This window comes from Puma concolor, chromosome E4 (genome assembly GCF_028749965.1).
Source record: "Puma concolor isolate L17-30 chromosome E4, mPumCon1.1.hap2, whole genome shotgun sequence".
NCBI lineage: Eukaryota > Metazoa > Chordata > Mammalia > Carnivora > Felidae > Puma > Puma concolor.
In genome coordinates, this window is record NC_141683.1 from 26,974,279 (window position 1) to 26,991,542 (window position 17,264).

Sequence of the window (17,264 nt, forward strand, 5' to 3'; positions counted from 1 at the left end):
CCCTTGGAGTACATTCCTCCCGAATCTTGGAGCAGTTGAGTCTTAGAACTGTCTGCTGTGCAGAGAGCCTGGGAAAACAGTGTTTCCCTGTGTCCTGCCTTCCTGACCCATCTCCCCAGAGTCCCAGGAGAAGCAATGGGGAGGGGCCCAATCCGAGGGGCGCACGGGTCACTATCACCGGGTTTGCCACCTTGCTTTGCAGCACACCTTGGCTGCCCCCCGCCTCTGGTACCCAGCGAGTACCCTAAGGAAGGGCTGGGTTGTGTTCTCTTCACTTCTCCATGCTCAGCGCTTGGCTCGGTGCCTGGCACATTACAGTAGGAATACACAGAGCAAACACTGAGTGAGCCCTTGCATGTGCCAAGGACTTTACACGTATTAATAACCTAAGAGGTGAAAGCCTCTAGTGTGCCCATTTACAGATGCGGAGACATTACAGATGCCCAGGAGGTTAACCAACATGTCCACGGTCATGCAGGTAAGAGAGACCCAACTCACCTTCAGGCTCACGGATTTCTGACATATTCATATTGCAGCAGACCTCTGGATTCATCTCCAGGTCTGGGAGGCCCGACTTGGGGGAAACGCTTTTTCCTCCTCTGCCTCTGCTGAGCCACAGGAGGCCTCAAAGGAGGTAAAATAATGACCATAAATACCCGTTATTACAGTAAGACTCACGTGTGCCTGCATATACTTCTGAAACTACTTTATTACCAAACATCCTCTTGGGGGCTGTGAAGAAGGCGGGGCAGGCATCTTCCCATTTCTGAGAAAGAAACTGAGACCTTGAGAGAAGTGACTCATCCAAGGTCACAGCACGGTGAAGCCGGGAATGGCATCTGTGAGACGAAAGGCTTTCAGGACAACAGGAAACGAGCTTGTCTTTACTATGTGTTTGGAGAACAACCTTCCCTTCTGCCACTTCCCAGTGGTCCCAGGCATCTGTGGCTGGAGAGGTCTCTGCTCAGGGGCTGCCCGTGCACCAATCTGCTCTCGTCTTGGAGGCAAAAGCCGGCTTTGTAGCACTTTGCACGGTGCAGGGATGGCACAGGGCTCCTCGACCTCGGTAGCTGCACGCTCCAAAGCCAGCTTTATGACGGAGGACCAGCCGTTCTTTTCCACATAAAACACCTTTATGGACTTGGAAGCGCCAGGCTCCCAAGTTGGCTCGCTCAGCTGGACCTGTTTGAGTAAGCGATGTCCGCCAGTCACAGAGAAATGGGCCCCTCCATCCGGAAAGGGCCCTAAACCAAAGCCTGGAAGTCTAGGCTGAGCTGGGAGGGGACACCAAGCAAGACAGATAGTCCCTGCCCTCTCAGGAGACGTGTGCATTTTGGATGTCTGTACAGTTATGCAGGTGCACACTTGATAAGCTGCCACCAGATATGTGAGCACGCAGGAGACTCCTAGGGGATCACCTGCCCAGTGGCCCCTTTTCTAGAAACTACACACCCATGTGGTCACAGCAAGAGTCCCAGGGATTCCTGCCCCACTCCAGCCAGGCAAATGGACCAGAAGACTGCCTGAGCTGAGCCAGTCAGAGTTCTTCCTTGAAAATTAGGAACCAAGAAATCCCAGTGAGGTCTGGCTTTCTCATAAATAAGAGGGACGTACACATCAGAACTTAGTGGTGGCCATTTTCTTCCATATAGGCAAAAATACAGAGGAAGCTAGTCTAGAGCAAAAGAAAAGAATAAGTCAGGTCTGGGGGCATCTGGGTGGCTCAGTCAGTTAAGGATCCGACTCTTGATCTCAAGGTTCATGAGATCGAGGCCCACATCATGCTCTGTGCTGACAGCACGGGACCTGCTTGGGATTCTCTCTCTCCCTCTCTCTCTGCCCCTCCCCTGCTTGCATGTGCTCACACACTCTCTAAATAAATAAATAAATAAATAAATAAATAAATAAATAAATAAATAAATAGAAGAAGAAGGAGGAGGAGGAGGAGGAGGAGGAGGAGGAGGAGGAGGAGGAGGAGTCAGATCTGAAAAGAGAAGGCCCAGTGCATCTATGCCCTTGGGTTTCATGATACCCTCAGATTCTTCTACCCAAGTCCCGATTTTTGCTTAGAAGTGATTTCTGTTACTTGCAACCAACAAATAGTTACTGGGGTGTAATTCAGTTGTTCTCAGCCTGGGGTGGCTTTGTTCCCCAGGGGACATTTGGCAATATCTGGAAACATTTTTGGTTATCATAATTAGGGGTCCAGGAGTGCTACTGGCATGCAGTGGGTAGAGCTTGTGGGTGCTGTTACACATCCTGCAATGCTCAGGACAGCCCCCGACAACAAAGAATTATCCAGTCCACATGTCAGTAGGGCCGCAGTGAAGACACCCTGGTATAACTGAAGCTACTATGTGTGTCTGAGGTGGGAACATCCTCATATAAAAGTAGAGTCTATGTGTCACTTCTCCAGTTAGCAAATTTTATTTTATGTTAAATGATAATTTTCAGTGGTGAGAATTCTTTTACTTTAATAGTGGGAGGAAAGCCTATTAGTACCACCTCTCTGAAGAATCATTTAACACTAGAAGGGGCCTTAAAACGTCCACTCTTAGGTCCAATCATTGGCTTTTAGAACGTATCCTTGGTAGAAAAATCTTCATTCCGAGATATATACAAAGATTTATGCAGAAGGATGCTCACTGCAGCTTCATTTGTAATGGTGAGGAGCTGAAACAACTTGAATATCCGACCACTGCCTGTTGGTTACATAAATTACGATACATTCATATCAAGGAATAATATATACAGCACTTAAAATTATGTTTGTGGAAGTTATTTAACAACACAGAGAAATGCTCATTTGGTCAGCTGAAAAAACAGGATACAGAAATTTTGAAATATATATAAGCCCAGAAAAAAGGCAGCAAGGAAATTTATCAAAAAGTTGACCGTGGCCATCTCGAGGGAGTAGGCTCACAGCTAGTTTCTGTTACCCAGTTTTTGAAACTATTCTCTAACTCTTCTATAATGAACATGTATTACTTTTATAATCAGGGAAAAAATGAACACTCAAAAGGAATCCTAGAAGCAGAATTGAAGACAGTATAGGTTTATGCATTCATCCAAAAATAAATACAGTAGTCCCCTGCCCCTCATCCACGGGAAGTATGTTCCAGGACCCCCAGGCGATGCCTGAAACCTCAGAGAGTACCGAGCCCTATCCATCCTGTTTTTTCCTATAGACACATGCATTGATAAAGTAATTTATAAGTTAGGCACAGTGAGAGATTAATAATAACTGAGCAAAATCGAGCAATGATAATAATATACTGTAATAAGTTTGGTGAATGTGGTTTCTCTCTCTCAAAATCTCTTACTGAACTGTACTCATCTTTCTTGTGATGATTTGACATGGTCTACGTGATGAGATGAAGTGAGGTGAATGACGTAGGCACTGTGACGTAGCGTTAGGCTGCTACTGACCTTCTGATGACAGGTCGGAAGGAGGATCATCTACTTCGACTGCAGTTGACCACAAGTAACCACAGAAAGTGAGACCACGGGTAAGGGGGGTACTGCTGTGTGGACATTAAGGGTCTACCAAGTACCAGACATCATGGACAAAAGACAAGGCCCCTGCCCTCATAGGGTTTCCAGTTGAGAAGGGGAGGCACTTTGGAATTTCCAACCACTTTCAAATTTACAATCCCAGAAATCGTTTGAAAAGCTGTTACTGTGAATAAATAGCTACCATTTGTTGAAGCTTATTGTTTAAGTACTAATGTAATTTAAAATTTGGATCACATGATCTCTGCACAACACCTCAAAGAAATACGGTGAGGTCTCGGTCAAGGTCATATGGCTGTGGGCAGTGGCCAGGATCCAAACCAGACTACTCTGAGAACCAATTACCTATCTACTCTGGTCCCTGCCTCAGCGGCTGAGGATCTGTGAGCATGAGGAGTGGATAACATACGTTCATTCCAGAACCATGTGAGGTGATAAATGGGGGTCACCAGGGAAGACTTTAGGGTTCACAGAGCCAGATGGTAGAAAGGAGCACGCAGGGGGCAAAGTAGGTCACAGACTGGACAACCGACTAGAGGGCCAATGGCTAGTTGTAGCTTCAGGGAAGGTGGTGGGCTCAGGGGCCAAGGGCATTGTCACCATTGTGCTCTGAGCTCCTTCCAGGAAGGGAGAACAAGAGAGGCAATTAAGGAAGGAAGAGAAGGAAAAGCAAAAAACATTTCAGGAACCAGGATTCGAAAGAGGACGTTGCTGCAGTCTGGAACAACTGCAGCTGTCGCTGCAAAGAACATTCCTTCCCCAGAAGTAAGTCACTAGAGAAGGTTCAAAAAAGGGAGAAGCAGGACAGAGGAGACCGTTCATGCTGCAGACCACAGCCCGGGGAACTTTGAGGACGGAAGGAAAGCGGGGACCTCATGAGTAGGGCAGGACTACTGAGTTTGCGTCCTGCTGGAGGAGACCAACAGACAGGCCCCTGCTTCCCTGGTGACCAAGAGCCCCAGGACAGGTGGGTGTGGAGGGGACAGGGAGCACCAGAAGGGATACTGGAGACTGTTACGAACTCGGGTTCGCTGGATTAACTTTGCCAACTGAAATGAGCGGCAAGCCCGGGTGCCTGCGGTGGAACCTCCTGGGCAGCGTGTGCCCAGGAGGGAGGGAATGGTTTCTGCCCTTGAACCACTGGCTGACTCAAAGCCCAGGTCGCTGCGGTCGGCAGCGACGTCCTGGCCCCTCAGTGGCAGAGGCGGGAGCTCATCGGTGGAGAAACACCAGGGCGGCCTGAGCTGATGTCCACTCGCAATCTGGCTGTTGGCTTTAGTCCAGACATCGTGATCTGAGGGGGCAGAGAAACTTCTGGGGGAGAGCACTGGGCTGGGAACGTAGAGGCCTGAGCTCCAGTCCCAGGACCAGACACCTGTCCTGTCCTCCACTGCGGCGTGAGAATGACAGGGCCTACTCCTCCCCTCCTGGAGAAGCCCACCCTCTCAGGGCCTCAGCGTCCCCTTCTGCACAGAGGAGGTGGTGACAGCGCCTACGTTCAGGGTTGTGGCCGGAGCTCAGGCAGATGGCACACACAGGCGCCCGAGGAGCAGCCCTGTGCAGGGAAGCGCTCAGGGTGCAGCCGCTGCTGTTTGTCAGCTAATTTGAGATCATAGATGTGGAAGGGATTTGAGGAACACAAAGCACTTCAGGTTCAGGTCAAAGGTGTCGTTCCCGTTCTTTCTTCCCGCTACGTCCTCAAAACTCCCTTTCCACGCCAGGCAGCTGCCGTACTCAGCTACTGAATGTGCCCAGTCCCCCACCAGGGGCTCCCCTGAGGCTCCCCCAGCCTCTCCCACCCCCTTCCCCTGGCTGCCGCACTCCTGCCTGGCCGCGAAGCCCCACCCTGTGTCCCCGGCCCTTGCTGCCTTCCCTGACAACCCCCCCACACCGGGCTGGGGGGCCCCCTCTGGGCTTCGCCCAAACGCGTGCTGAGCTGCGCCTCCTGCCGTGGTCTGTGTTTCCAGTTCTTATTCTGTTTTGTCCCTTTCTTAGGCTCTTGGCTTTGCCACCCCACCTCCTCCCCACAACTTGGAGCTCCCTGTGCAGACAGGCATCTACTTTGTCTTTGACCCCGACCTCTAGTGAAGTCTAGGCAGGCTACCGGGAAGCCTACACGGTGCGAATGGATGGGTCCATAAGATAATGTGTATGAAATCACTTTTGACCATCTTCAGAAGGGTCACTATCAAGTGTTCATGCCGTAGATATTCACTGATCACCTACCAGTCTTTGCAGGGCCTCTACTAGGTGCCATGGGCGATGCGTGCCACAGTCCCTGTCCCGGAGCGCTTTGCAGGGTAATGAGGGAGAAGCCCTAGTATGACTTCGTTTCCTACAAACTGCAAGAACATAAACATACTAACACAAGGGGAGGCTATAAGAGAGGCCCAGGCAAGGCGCTGTGGAAGTACAGTCAGGAACCCCTCGCCCTGGGGGCTTCGACAAGGCTTCCGAAAGGAGGGGGCGGCTTGAGAGCTGCCTTGGCAAAGGCCTTGGCAGAGCCCCTGGCAGGACACGGCAGCCCCCTTTGCTGCCAGGGGGCGCCCTTGCCCCGAGGCCTCTGCAGCGCCCCCTCTGGCCAGCAGAGGCAGAGGGTAGAGAAGCCGCGTGGTGCAAGGCTTTGGAGCCCCGTGAACCACTTGCTTGCTGTGTCACTGGATGTACTTACTTTATCCACGCCTCAGTTTCCTCATGTATAAAATGAGCTCAGTGCTAGTGATTGACGCGGTGGTGACATTTCAATGAAATAACACATACAGAGAACAAGGAACATTAAAAAAAAAATCTCTCAGTAAATGTAAACTCCTTTCACCTCTGGGATCCACCGACCTGCATGCTTCTGGGACAGAGGTGGGCACTCTCAGCCTCGCGTCACTCAGACAGCCTGCCCCTGTGGTCTCCAGGGCCGGCCTGGGTTCCCAGAAAAATGATGCGGGTTAGTGAACCCCAGACCTCCTAAATTTTACAGGTACGGTTAAGAATCTCTCTCATCAGGCTGGGTTAAGAATCAGTCTGTAATCAAGTTGCAGATATCTGAGATAAGAGAATGTCCCACTTTAGACTCTGAATCTGTCAACACAAAACGGCAGGAATAATTACCCCTGATGAAGAAACCAGGCCCAGAGGAGGGAGAAGATTTGGCCAAGGTCACATAGGGAGCCAGTGGCGGAGCCCAGACCTACTCCACTTTTGCCCCTGCTGCACAGAGTTACCGCTTAATAGGCTGGATGTCAAGGGCTGAAGGCCCCTGCCATCAGAAGTCACAGCCGGAGCCACCCTATCTTATTCATGTATTGGTTAGGACTGGGGGCGACCCTTCTGGGAGATGATCAGAAATGCCTAAAACCTTCAGTGAATAGATCAGCTCTCAGCTCTGCAATCCACAAGCTCTGAGACCTTGAGCATGACCTTCTCCCTCTCCCGGTCTGCTCTCCCTCACTGTGGAATAAAGAAGGTGTCCGGGGCGCCTGGGTGGCGCAGTCGGTTAAGCGCCCGACTTCAGCCAGGTCACGATCTCGCGGTCCGTGAGTTCGAGCCCCGCGTCAGGCTCTGGGCTGATGGCTCAGAGCCTGGAGCCTGTTTCCGATTCTGTGTCTCCCTCTCTCTCTGACCCTCCCCCGTTCATGCTCTGTCTCTCTCTGTCCCAAAAATAAATAAACGTTGAAAAAAAAAATTAAAAAAAAAAAAAAAAAAGGTGTCCTTGAGGTCTCCAAGACCCCTTCTACCCGATTCTCAGGAGCTCCCAGGCATTTAGCAGAGGGAGTTAAGGCCAAATCTCAAGCCAGGACCTCCCTGCCTTTCCTAGGACACAGGCCCCACGATATCTGGTTGGTAGCACTGCTCTCTGCCCTGCCCTCTCCCCTCTGCCTCCTGCTTCCCAAACAGATCTGCCCCTCATCCATCTGCCCCTGGTTGTCAGCACAGCAGCTGGCTGGAGAGGAGGAAGAGGCTGTGTTCATGGCAGCTTTGCCCCATACCCACCAAGTGTGTTGACCCAGAGCCTCTACCCCTCCCCTCCCCACTCTGCCACTGTATCCTCTCCAGTGTCCCCTCTCCGGTGTCTCCCCCATGCCCCAACCGCAGGAGCCTAACAGATGCCAAGGTAAACGGCCAGAAGCTACTTACAGCTGGACCCTCTGCCGGGGGGGGGGGGGGGGTGAGCCCTCTGACCTGGGCATCTCAGGGGGAGACAACTTGGGCTTCTATTCACTGGGTCTCCTACCGGTCCCATCTGTCCTGTCAATCCCTATGTGTGAGGTTGGGAGGGGCGGTCACAGATAACCTTGCCTGACACATTAAGGCTGCAGAAGCCTGGGAAGTTTCAATGGCTTGCTCAAGGTCACATGCAGAAGCAGGGAGAGGAAGCCACCCAGCGTGTGATAGAGGCTTGTCCAGGCCCCCGGGCCATCTTGTCATTCCAACCCCCAAAGCCACATTCAGTACGGTGGGTGGCTAGATGTGCAGGAGAGGAGCTCTGTCTTCTAAGTCAGTTCACTGTGGAGGGTCAGGGAAAACTCAAACTGTAAAACTCGGAGGGGTGGGAGTAGCAAAGGAGGAAAAAATAAATCAAAAAACAGACTCCCTCAAGAAAGGAGGCTTTGATCCATGGATCCACTCCCTCAGCCCCGGGCACAGCACCCCTCCTACTGAATCTTTTTTTGTTGTTTTGTTTTTAAGTAATCTCTATGCCCAACGTGGGGCTCGAGCTCACAACCCCACGATTAAGAGTAGCAAGCTCTGGGGCCCCTGGTGGCTCAGCCAGTTAAGCATCCGACTTTGGCTTTGGTCATGGTCTCGCGGTTCGTGAGTTCGAGCCCCACATCGGGCTCTGTGCTGACAGCTCAGAGCCTGGAGCCTGCTTCAAATTCTGTGTCTCCCTCTCTCTCTGCAACCTCCCTGTCTTGCAGTCTGTCTGTCTGTCTCTGTCTCTCTCTCTCAAAACATTTTATAAAAAAAAAAAAAAAAAGAGTAGCAAGCTCTACCGACTGAACCAGCCAGGAACCGCTGAATCTTTCGTTAAAAGAACAGGACATAGATGGGGATGGGTGTCCAGCTACATGCTTAATCTGTACCAGAGACCACCCTCCGCAAAGAGCTGAGACAGATCAGATCTCCTTCCCTGGAGCTCTGGCTCTCCAGGGGAGCTCGAAGCAGAAAAAGACTCAGAAAACTATAAAAAGTAGATGAGTAAAGAGGAGAGTCAGAAGTAGAAGAGTGGACGAGGAACGCGGGCCAAGGAGAGCCCTGGTTCCAGGCCACACTTGGTTCCCTGGTGTCTTTCCTCCCCACTAGCCTCAGGGACAAATTGACCAGTGTCCTCAGCTCTGGGTCATTGCTGCAAGGCCCCTGCCTCTGTGCACCTGACTCAACCGAAGACCCTTGCTGTGACTTCTCTCCATCTCCGCTCCCAGTAACTTACAGCCCTCGCTGACCACACACCTTCTTTCTTGGGCCCTGAGACTTTGCCACTGCTGCTCTGTCTGGACTGTCCTTGGGTTACATTTCTGTCACTCACATCCAAAACAGCCTAACAGAAGAGAATGCTCATCTAGGAGGGCAGAATAGATAGTCGTTAAGTAGGTGGACTCTGGAGGCAAACTGCCCAGATTTGAATCTCTGTCCCCATTTGCTAGCTGCGTGACACCCGGCAAGTCATTTCTCTGTGCCCCAGCTTATTCATTTGTCAGATCGGGTCATGACCGGGCCTATTTTACAGCGTTGTTGTTGATGAACTAATATGAGCAAATATCTGATTAGAAGAGCACACTATGCAAGCACAGGCCATTATCACTGCCATGACCACTTCCCCGCTGGACCAGCTGGCCAGGGCTCCTTTCCAAAGGGTGGTAGGCACACTCATTCAGCCCACTGGCCACGCCTGGTTCCACAACCCGGTAGCATTCCCTTGTGCACGGTTCTCCAGGCCACATATGAGAGTGGGGGCATGGAGCCTCGATGGGGAGGGGGGAGTTCGGTGGGAGAGGGGTGTGGAGGCAGCAAGTGGAGAGAGTCAGGGAATGAGGGGGTAAGCACATGGCACTCCTTGGATGCCCTCGTCCTCGTCCTCGGTGCAGTACCAGGAAAGGGGTGCCCGCCAGCTCTGCAGAGGCCAGGGCTGCTGGCAGGAGGCCTCCCCGCTCTGACTGCAGGCTTCCCATCCTCACAGCACCCGCTTCCTCCTAAAAAGCCTTAGGTCAAATACACCTTACCGCCAAGACTGATCTCTTTCCAAAGCTCCCATTTGGCCCCTGGAAGGAATTCACAAATTTTCCTGGCCTTATGGTGCAAATAGAGCCTTCATCCCCCATCCTTTACCTTAGAGAGCTTTCTTGACCTGAACAAAAACATTTTCATCTGCCCTGTTGAGGAAGGTAGGGAGGCCCTCCGTGGGATGGGGGACAGGGACAAACGTTCTGCGACAGCACGAAGGAGTAGCGCTTAAGGCATGAGGAACATGCTGCTCTTCACAGCGAACGGACACGAACCAGCCCTCTCTCCTGTCTGGGAGTCACTAAATATTTGCTGAATGAATGACTGTTAACAGCACGTGATTCGGTCTCTCCTACTCTGGTTAAGTTAGAAAGTCCATGCAGCCAAATCAGCATGAAACCCACTTTACGTGCTTGGGCCCCCAGGCCAAGGTGAAAACACTGTTTGAGAAGCGGATTGTCCATTCGGGACCATTCGCCCTCTGTATATTTGCTGGGGGGTCCACGTGGTTTGGTGCTAGGACCGGAGGGTTGGGCCCCTCTCCTCCCTCTGCAGTTCTCTGGTTCCCAGACAAACCGGGGTTAGGCTGCCTGTCCTTTGTGAAACGGCACTGGGACCCACAGGCAGCCCCAGTGAATGACTGCCAGGTGGAAACTCATGGCTTTCTTGCTGAGCCCAAAAATGTGCAGAGAAGAAGGGGCGATGCCTGCAGGACAGATCCTGGCCTCTTCTGGGCCCTGCTCGACTCACTGCAGGTATTTTAAGTCTCTCCCCTAATGCTGTGATTGGCATGTCTGTCCTTGGTTTTGAATTCTGCAGGGGAGTCACACACAGACGTTGGTCACTACCTGCCCACCAAGCATGTGGAGAGATTCTTGGGATGATCATTTCTGAGTAAATTGCCTAAGTGCAGCAGGGTCCGCCACGGGAGCTGGGGGAGCATAGAGCAGGGACACGAGGTGGGGATAAGGGACTTGTGCATTAATCACAAAGCAATCAGTGGATGACAAGGGGCCCTGGAGCCACAGGGTTGGTCCAGCTGGACTCAGCGGAGGGAAAGGTCACACTTGCCGGGAAACTCCCATCCATCACCAAGACACCCACTTACCTGACTTCATGTGCCCAGGCCTCCTATATTCCAGCTTGGCAGAGATGCTGCACTGGCCTGACTCACCGTCCTTGACCCATAGCATCAAGGGCCATCCCAGCGTCCACAAGCCCTGCCACACCTGGCCCAGGCCATGGAATCTTCCAGGCCAACGCACAGGAGGAGCTCCGACTGGTTAACCTTCAGGAAGCCAGGGATCAGGTTTGACCTTCCTCAGCTCCTGAGGCCTGCGTACTTCTCCCAGTTATCAGGGTCTGAGGAGAGAGGGAGTAAGTGCTCACTGCTCTCCCACCAACCTACTTGTCTGACCCTCCCTGGCTTCTTCCTTCTGTGGTCAAATCTCCCCCCACCCCCCCCACCCCCGCCTCAATCCCCACTGAACAGAGAGGCCCCTGCCCGAGGGAGCTCCCGGCTCACCTGCCCCTGCTCCTCTTTGGCTGCGCCCTAACCCTCGGATCGATTTGTCTCTGACATTATTTTCATTACAAGTGTGCTATGCCTTCCAGGTCATTTCCATTTTAACGGGAGCAATGCCTTGGCCCACATGTAACACAGGATTTTAGCAGTGGTGATGGGATTGGGGGAGGGAAAAGGGTCTTTTCTTTTTCTCTTAACATTTATTTATTTTTGACAGAAAGACAGAGCATGAGTGGGGGAGGGGCAGAGAGAGAGGGAGACACAGAATCCGAAGCAGGCTCCAGGCCCCTCACTGTCAGCACAGAGCCTGATGCAGGGCCTGAACCCATGAACCGTGAGATCATGACCTGAGCCGAAGTCAGACGCTTAACCGGCTGAGCCACCAAGGCGCACCGGGAGGGAAAAGAGTTTTCACCAGAAGGACTGTTCCATGGCTCAAATCCACAGCTCCGAATTCAGACCCTAGATTTAAATCCTGGCACAACTTCCTGGCTGTACAACCTTGGGCAACACATTTAACCTGTCTTAGCTCATCATCAAGAACAAGAATAAACACACCCACCTTACAGATGTCAGAAGATTTAAAACATATATATTTTAAGATCCTGGTTACAAGGTTGAAACGACCCTCCTTAGCGTGGTAAGGCTGGTGCCTCTGACACTGGAAAGAGGGTGAGGGGAAGGATACCAAACTGTCCTCAGCAGCTGAACCCCAGTAGGACAGGTGATTTTAAAGGCACCTGGCTCCAAATACCCACAGCACCAGGCACTGTGCTCCCCTGGAATTCCTCCGTTACAGCCAGACCTCTGGGTAAGCATTGTTTCCCTCCTCCCCAGATCCTCTCATGACATGTGCAAGTCCCGGGGACATCAAGGTCCCTAATACTGCAATGTGAAAAGTTTAATGTGAAGATTTTGTTTGTTGATTTGTTTGTGAAAACACAGGGCAACCCTGGGGCTCCAAAAGCAGGAGGAAGCACGGATTGTCCCAGTGGCGGAAGGCAAGGTGTATGCTTACCCATGACCTCATTCCACTCCTACAACATCTCTCAGCGGTAGTTGCTGAGGACGGACAATTGCGCTAAAGGTCAAATCAAGACCCTTGTGCAAATATAAAAGTAACACATGTCAATGCTTTCATTTCACTCAACAATTAATGAGGGAACTAGTAAGAGGTCACAGGTGCTCGGGGAATCCAGAGCAGATACATACATAAGCCATCAGGAAACTGCACCTAAGGCACCAAAGACGCAAACTTATCGATATCTGCAGGGCAATAATCGGTTGCATTTCTTCTGGACACAATTTGTATTTCTTTGGGCAAAATCATTTGCATTCTTATCGGTTTTCTACAGTTTTGCTCAAAGACAAAGGAAGACAAAGATAATCCAGAGGGAACCAGACAGGACAGCCAACAACAATCTTTTCTGCCCGTTTCAAAGGCTCTCACAATTTTCCTAACATGACAATCACCTTCCTTTCATGACGGAGCAGAAAAGACAGAGATGGGCATAGAGAGTGGGAAGGGGGACCCTGTCCAGGGCCAGTCGCATCTGAGGGCAGAGGAAGTCCGTGACAACAATGTCACATCTGGGATGACTTTCGAAAAACAAGAATGAGGTCATTTTCCCCACAAAGTTCTAGGATGCCCTTCAAAGGGCAGTGCTTCATTGCAGAGCACATCCTTCATACATTTATGGCATTCATATGTCCTCTCCTTTCTGAAAACATGGTGGTCATAGACAGTAGTTACTAGTTGTTGCTTTTTAAATGTACTCGTTTGATGAAATAAAGGCCGGAAACCCTAGGTTGAGTCTCCATCTCATAAATACAGATTCGGCTATTGCTGTTCTTGGGTTTTGTTATTGTTTATCTTATTCATCTGTGATAGCCTAAAATCTAGAAGCCCCGATCCCATTCACAATTCTGAAATTTTGCCTAACAGGTAAAGTGGCTGAGGGCCGTGCTGAGCACCGCCTCCCAAGTCCCCCAGCCGATCAGAGTTCCCCTGGTCCTGGTGGAGGATGAGCACCTAACCTGGACGAGGCCTCCAGATGTGAGGCTGAAGAGAGACGGGAGAAGAAAATGAGACTTACGGACTGAGTCCTGGGGATGCCAGAGGGAGGCTGCGACAGGAGAGCCAGGACCTTCTCTGGGGCCAGTCTCCAGATTATTCCACGCATTGTGCTCCATGGCTTGTGGAAAGCCTTCACCTACATGGTCCTCCCTGTCTGTGGCACAGAAGATTCTGAGGTTCATTAAAACCTGGTCTATGCTGGCACATGGACCAGAAGGGCAAGGAACAGGGCTGGGGACCACCTCCCTTCCCGAGAGCCTGCCCCAATGCCAGATGTAGGGATGTGAGTAAAGCCCAGAAGGAGAAGGGTTACGGACTTGAGAAGCCAAAGACGGATTAGATCTGAAGAATGGGAACAGAGATTTCCCAGCATGTTAGATAGTAACATTTGCAGCCTGGCTTTTCAACTCCTCCACATCAGGAGTTTGGTTGCCAGAGCCCTGCTTCCTCCCCCACATTTGACTATCCCACTGCTGCAAGTCAGAAACCAGCAAAGGCACTGCTTTTAAAGGCACAGGCTGCCCAACCAGAGAGCAAGACCCCTTCCCAGAGAGCATGGAGGGCACAGGCACTGGCAACTGGGAGCTCCATTACAAACCAGATGGACGTCCCATCGTGGCCCTAAAGGGGAAGGTGGGTGGAGTCCGATGGAGGACCCACGGGCCCCAGCATTCTAAGCGTTAAGTACTGCTATCCTGAGTACCTGCTTTCTCCTGGATTAACGCCAAGAAAATGAGCAGAGGGAAGGAGACAGCTCCTGATGGGTTTTAAAGAAAAGTGCAGTTAAGCTTAAAGTCAGTGTAGCAGAACAGCTGGGCTGGAAAACTGGCTGTTTAGCTCTGCAGTTGGTGTCAGGGACCCACTGGCTGCGAGACAGTAAGAGCAGCTTGCATGTGTAAACTGCAGGTACTGAGAACCGAGACAAAGGGCCTCTAGGGAGCAGGGACTCCAGGGACAGCTCTTCCCCATTCCTATACATCAGGGGGAAGGACAGGGCCTGAGCTGGTCACACTCCAGGCACTGGCCAAGCTCTAGAGTTTCCATGTTCCCAGCTCTGCCTTCGAGGAATCACAACCCCAGGATCCCAGAATCTCAGATCCAGAAAGGACCAAAGATGGCACAGGAATCCTTGCTTCAGCTTCTGGGGGTCCCACTGCCCCTAGGAATGCCCGCTCGTCCTCTGCCCAGTCTGCCCTGCGGCTGTCTGCAGCTGGGATGGGGAGGAAATTCTTTTTTGTGTATGCTGAAACCTGTATCTCTTCTGTCACCAGCACGGTGGACATACACTGTGGCACCTTTGATGGCAGTGGCCTCTCAAAGACGACCTGACTCACAAGTCAAGACGATCCAAATTCACTTGCAGGCATTTTTTTTTCTTGGCCTACCTAATGTTTTTTTTCTTTTTTTAATGTGTATGTATTTATTTATTTACTGAGAGCGAGAGATTCCCAAGAAGGCTCCACAGCAGCACAGAGCAGGACGCAGGGCTCAGTCTCACCACTGTGAGATCATGACCTGAGCTGAAATCAAGAGTCAGATGCTCAACCGACTCAGCCATCCATCGGCCAAACGAATGTTAGAACTGCTTTTACATCCCATATCTACAATAGAGAGATTTCCTTTAAAAATCTGGCCTGGTGGATTCTCTGGAAATATTAGAAAGGCTGGCAACAATGAGCCCACGCTACCACATGAAAACACCCTTTGTGTAGGCCCGGCTGTCCAGACGGCTCCAGCCCCAACACTCCCTTCTGTCCCCTGACCCGGCTGCCATCCTGGTCTGCGACAACCGATTGGTCTCTAAAGGTATGAGTTTGAGAGGCCAGACTCTGTCCACGCTCCGGGTTTTAGCAGCGATTAGAAAGGAAGATCGCCTTGGTCTAGCGCTCATTCCCTTCCTTTATAATATAGCCTCTTCCCTTACAGAGTTCTGCTCACCCCCAGGGATCTCCTTCCTTTTGTTCTGTTATCTTCATCTAGTGACCTTCATTAACATAAACATAACCAGAGGAGCAAAGCAATTTGTTTAACCCTCCTTTTTCCTGTGACCATGCATATAAGTCAGTGGTTCTAACAGGTGGCAGGACCACCTACCTGTACTGTACCTTCTGGGGTTTCTGGAAGGTATAATTAGTACCTTAACGACAGGGCTTGGGGGCCAGAGATGTTAAATATCCTGCTATGCAAGGGACAATCCATAAAACAAAACAGAACAGAACAGAACAAAACTTGGCCTTGTGGAATGCTTCCAATGCTGACTGAAATGGAACCCTGGCGAAGTCTTCCCTGTCCTTCATTTAGCTTCTCTGTGCTTCTGTGCGGGGGTAGTCCACTCCACTCGCCCAACACCACACTTCTCTCACAGGGTTGTTGTGGAGATCACATGACATAAAACCAAACGGATAGATGACACAATACGAAGCACACGGCAAACGTCAGCCATGACAACCCATCTAGACAAGGGGATGGTCAGGGGCGCCTGGGTGGCTCAGTCGAGAAAGCGTCCGACTTGATTTCAGCTCAAGTCATGATCCCTGGGTCACGGGACCGAGGGCTCTCTCCCTCTGCCCTTCTCCCCTGCTCTCTCTCCCTCTCTCTCAAATTAGAGAAAGAAAAAAAAAAAAAAAGAGTAAGCAGTGGGTACCCTGGATATCACTGCTCCCCTGAAATCCATGACATTTTGAGGAAGGCTCTAGTGGCTGGTAGCCTCAACTTTTCCTAGCTGTTCCCCTCCTCAGATGGAGAAAGGGCTTCCCCCCCTCCCCCCAGAACACAGCCTCTTGTGATGAGTACCCATCCATCACTAGACTCTCACCTCAAAGGGATTTAGGGAAATGGCTTCTGAGGCTCAACAGTAAGGCAAAGGGATCAGAACTGGATCCCAGCCCCCACTGCTGGAAGGAAGGCTGGCCATGACTAGGGGAAACAGGAGGGAGGCTGCACATCAAAGGGAAAAACAGCAGTTCAGTTCATTGGAACAAACCAGGAAGAAAGGACCAGCAACAACTTATTACTGAGAGAATAATTTGTAACTAGGTTACAGATAGTCTGAAGAGACAGACAATGGATGGTAGAAATGGACAAAATAAAACAACGTTAATAGAACTCTCTTGATGGCTGATGTAGAGTGAGAGCACCAATTACCCTAAACTTCTTACTTCAGATTTCCCTTCTGCATTTTGAGGAATCTTGCAAATGATTCCTTCAGGCACCAAGAGCAAGAATATTTAAATAAAGACTTGAACCTAAGGGGTTATCCTCAGGCAGATTCAATTAAGGGCAAAGGAACATTCCTCTTAGATTTACAAGTTACTGGTGCCCTCTGGTGGACAGTACAGGTTATGTCTGTTGGTTAGAAGCCGGAGATTTGAGGCTCCTATTTGAGGAAGCCGCCTCCCCAGCTCTGATGCAAGCAAGTGGAAGGAAGTCTCAGGTGCTAAGCACCTCACGTGCATTAGCTCATTTGTCCATCAGCTCTGTTTTCCAGATCAGTGAGCTGAGGCTTAGAGACATTACGTGAACTGCCGAAGGTCACCCAGCAAGTAGCTAACTGGCAATTCTGATTCAGTGCCAAGGATTCCAGAAATCCCGATGGTTACAAGTGTTTCAAACACACACACACACACACACACACACACACACACACACACACACAGAGAAGAAAGTGGATGTAATTTTTGCCAAAATGCATCCCATATTTAGGTAACAGCTTTACCCAGTTTTGAGCAGTATAAAGCTGGAGTAGCTGGAGTTTTTGAGTTAAAATTTCCCAATTTAGGGCCCAGGAAGTCTCACATTTCTTTAATTCTTTAATTCTTTGATTCAAATGCATGGTTTATTTCCCACCAGTGACTCTTTTAAAGGTTAACGATGAAGGGAAGAGTCCCAGAGTGCGAGGAGGCCAGATGGGGTTACCCAGACCAAATGCATTCGTTA

At 50.8% G+C, this 17,264-nt stretch overlaps 1 long non-coding RNA gene across 1 annotated transcript; it reads right to left on the reverse strand.

The window, feature by feature from the left end:
• Nucleotides 1-8,468: 8,468 nt before the first annotated feature.
• LOC147572516 (uncharacterized) lies at nt 8,469-15,874 on the reverse strand. Its single transcript, XR_015246120.1, has 2 exons — nt 13,348-15,874; nt 8,469-11,088 (listed from the first exon to the last, which is right to left on the reverse strand). It is a non-coding gene; the product is annotated as an uncharacterized LOC147572516 (long non-coding RNA).
• Between the last annotated feature and the right edge of the window lie 1,390 nt (nt 15,875-17,264).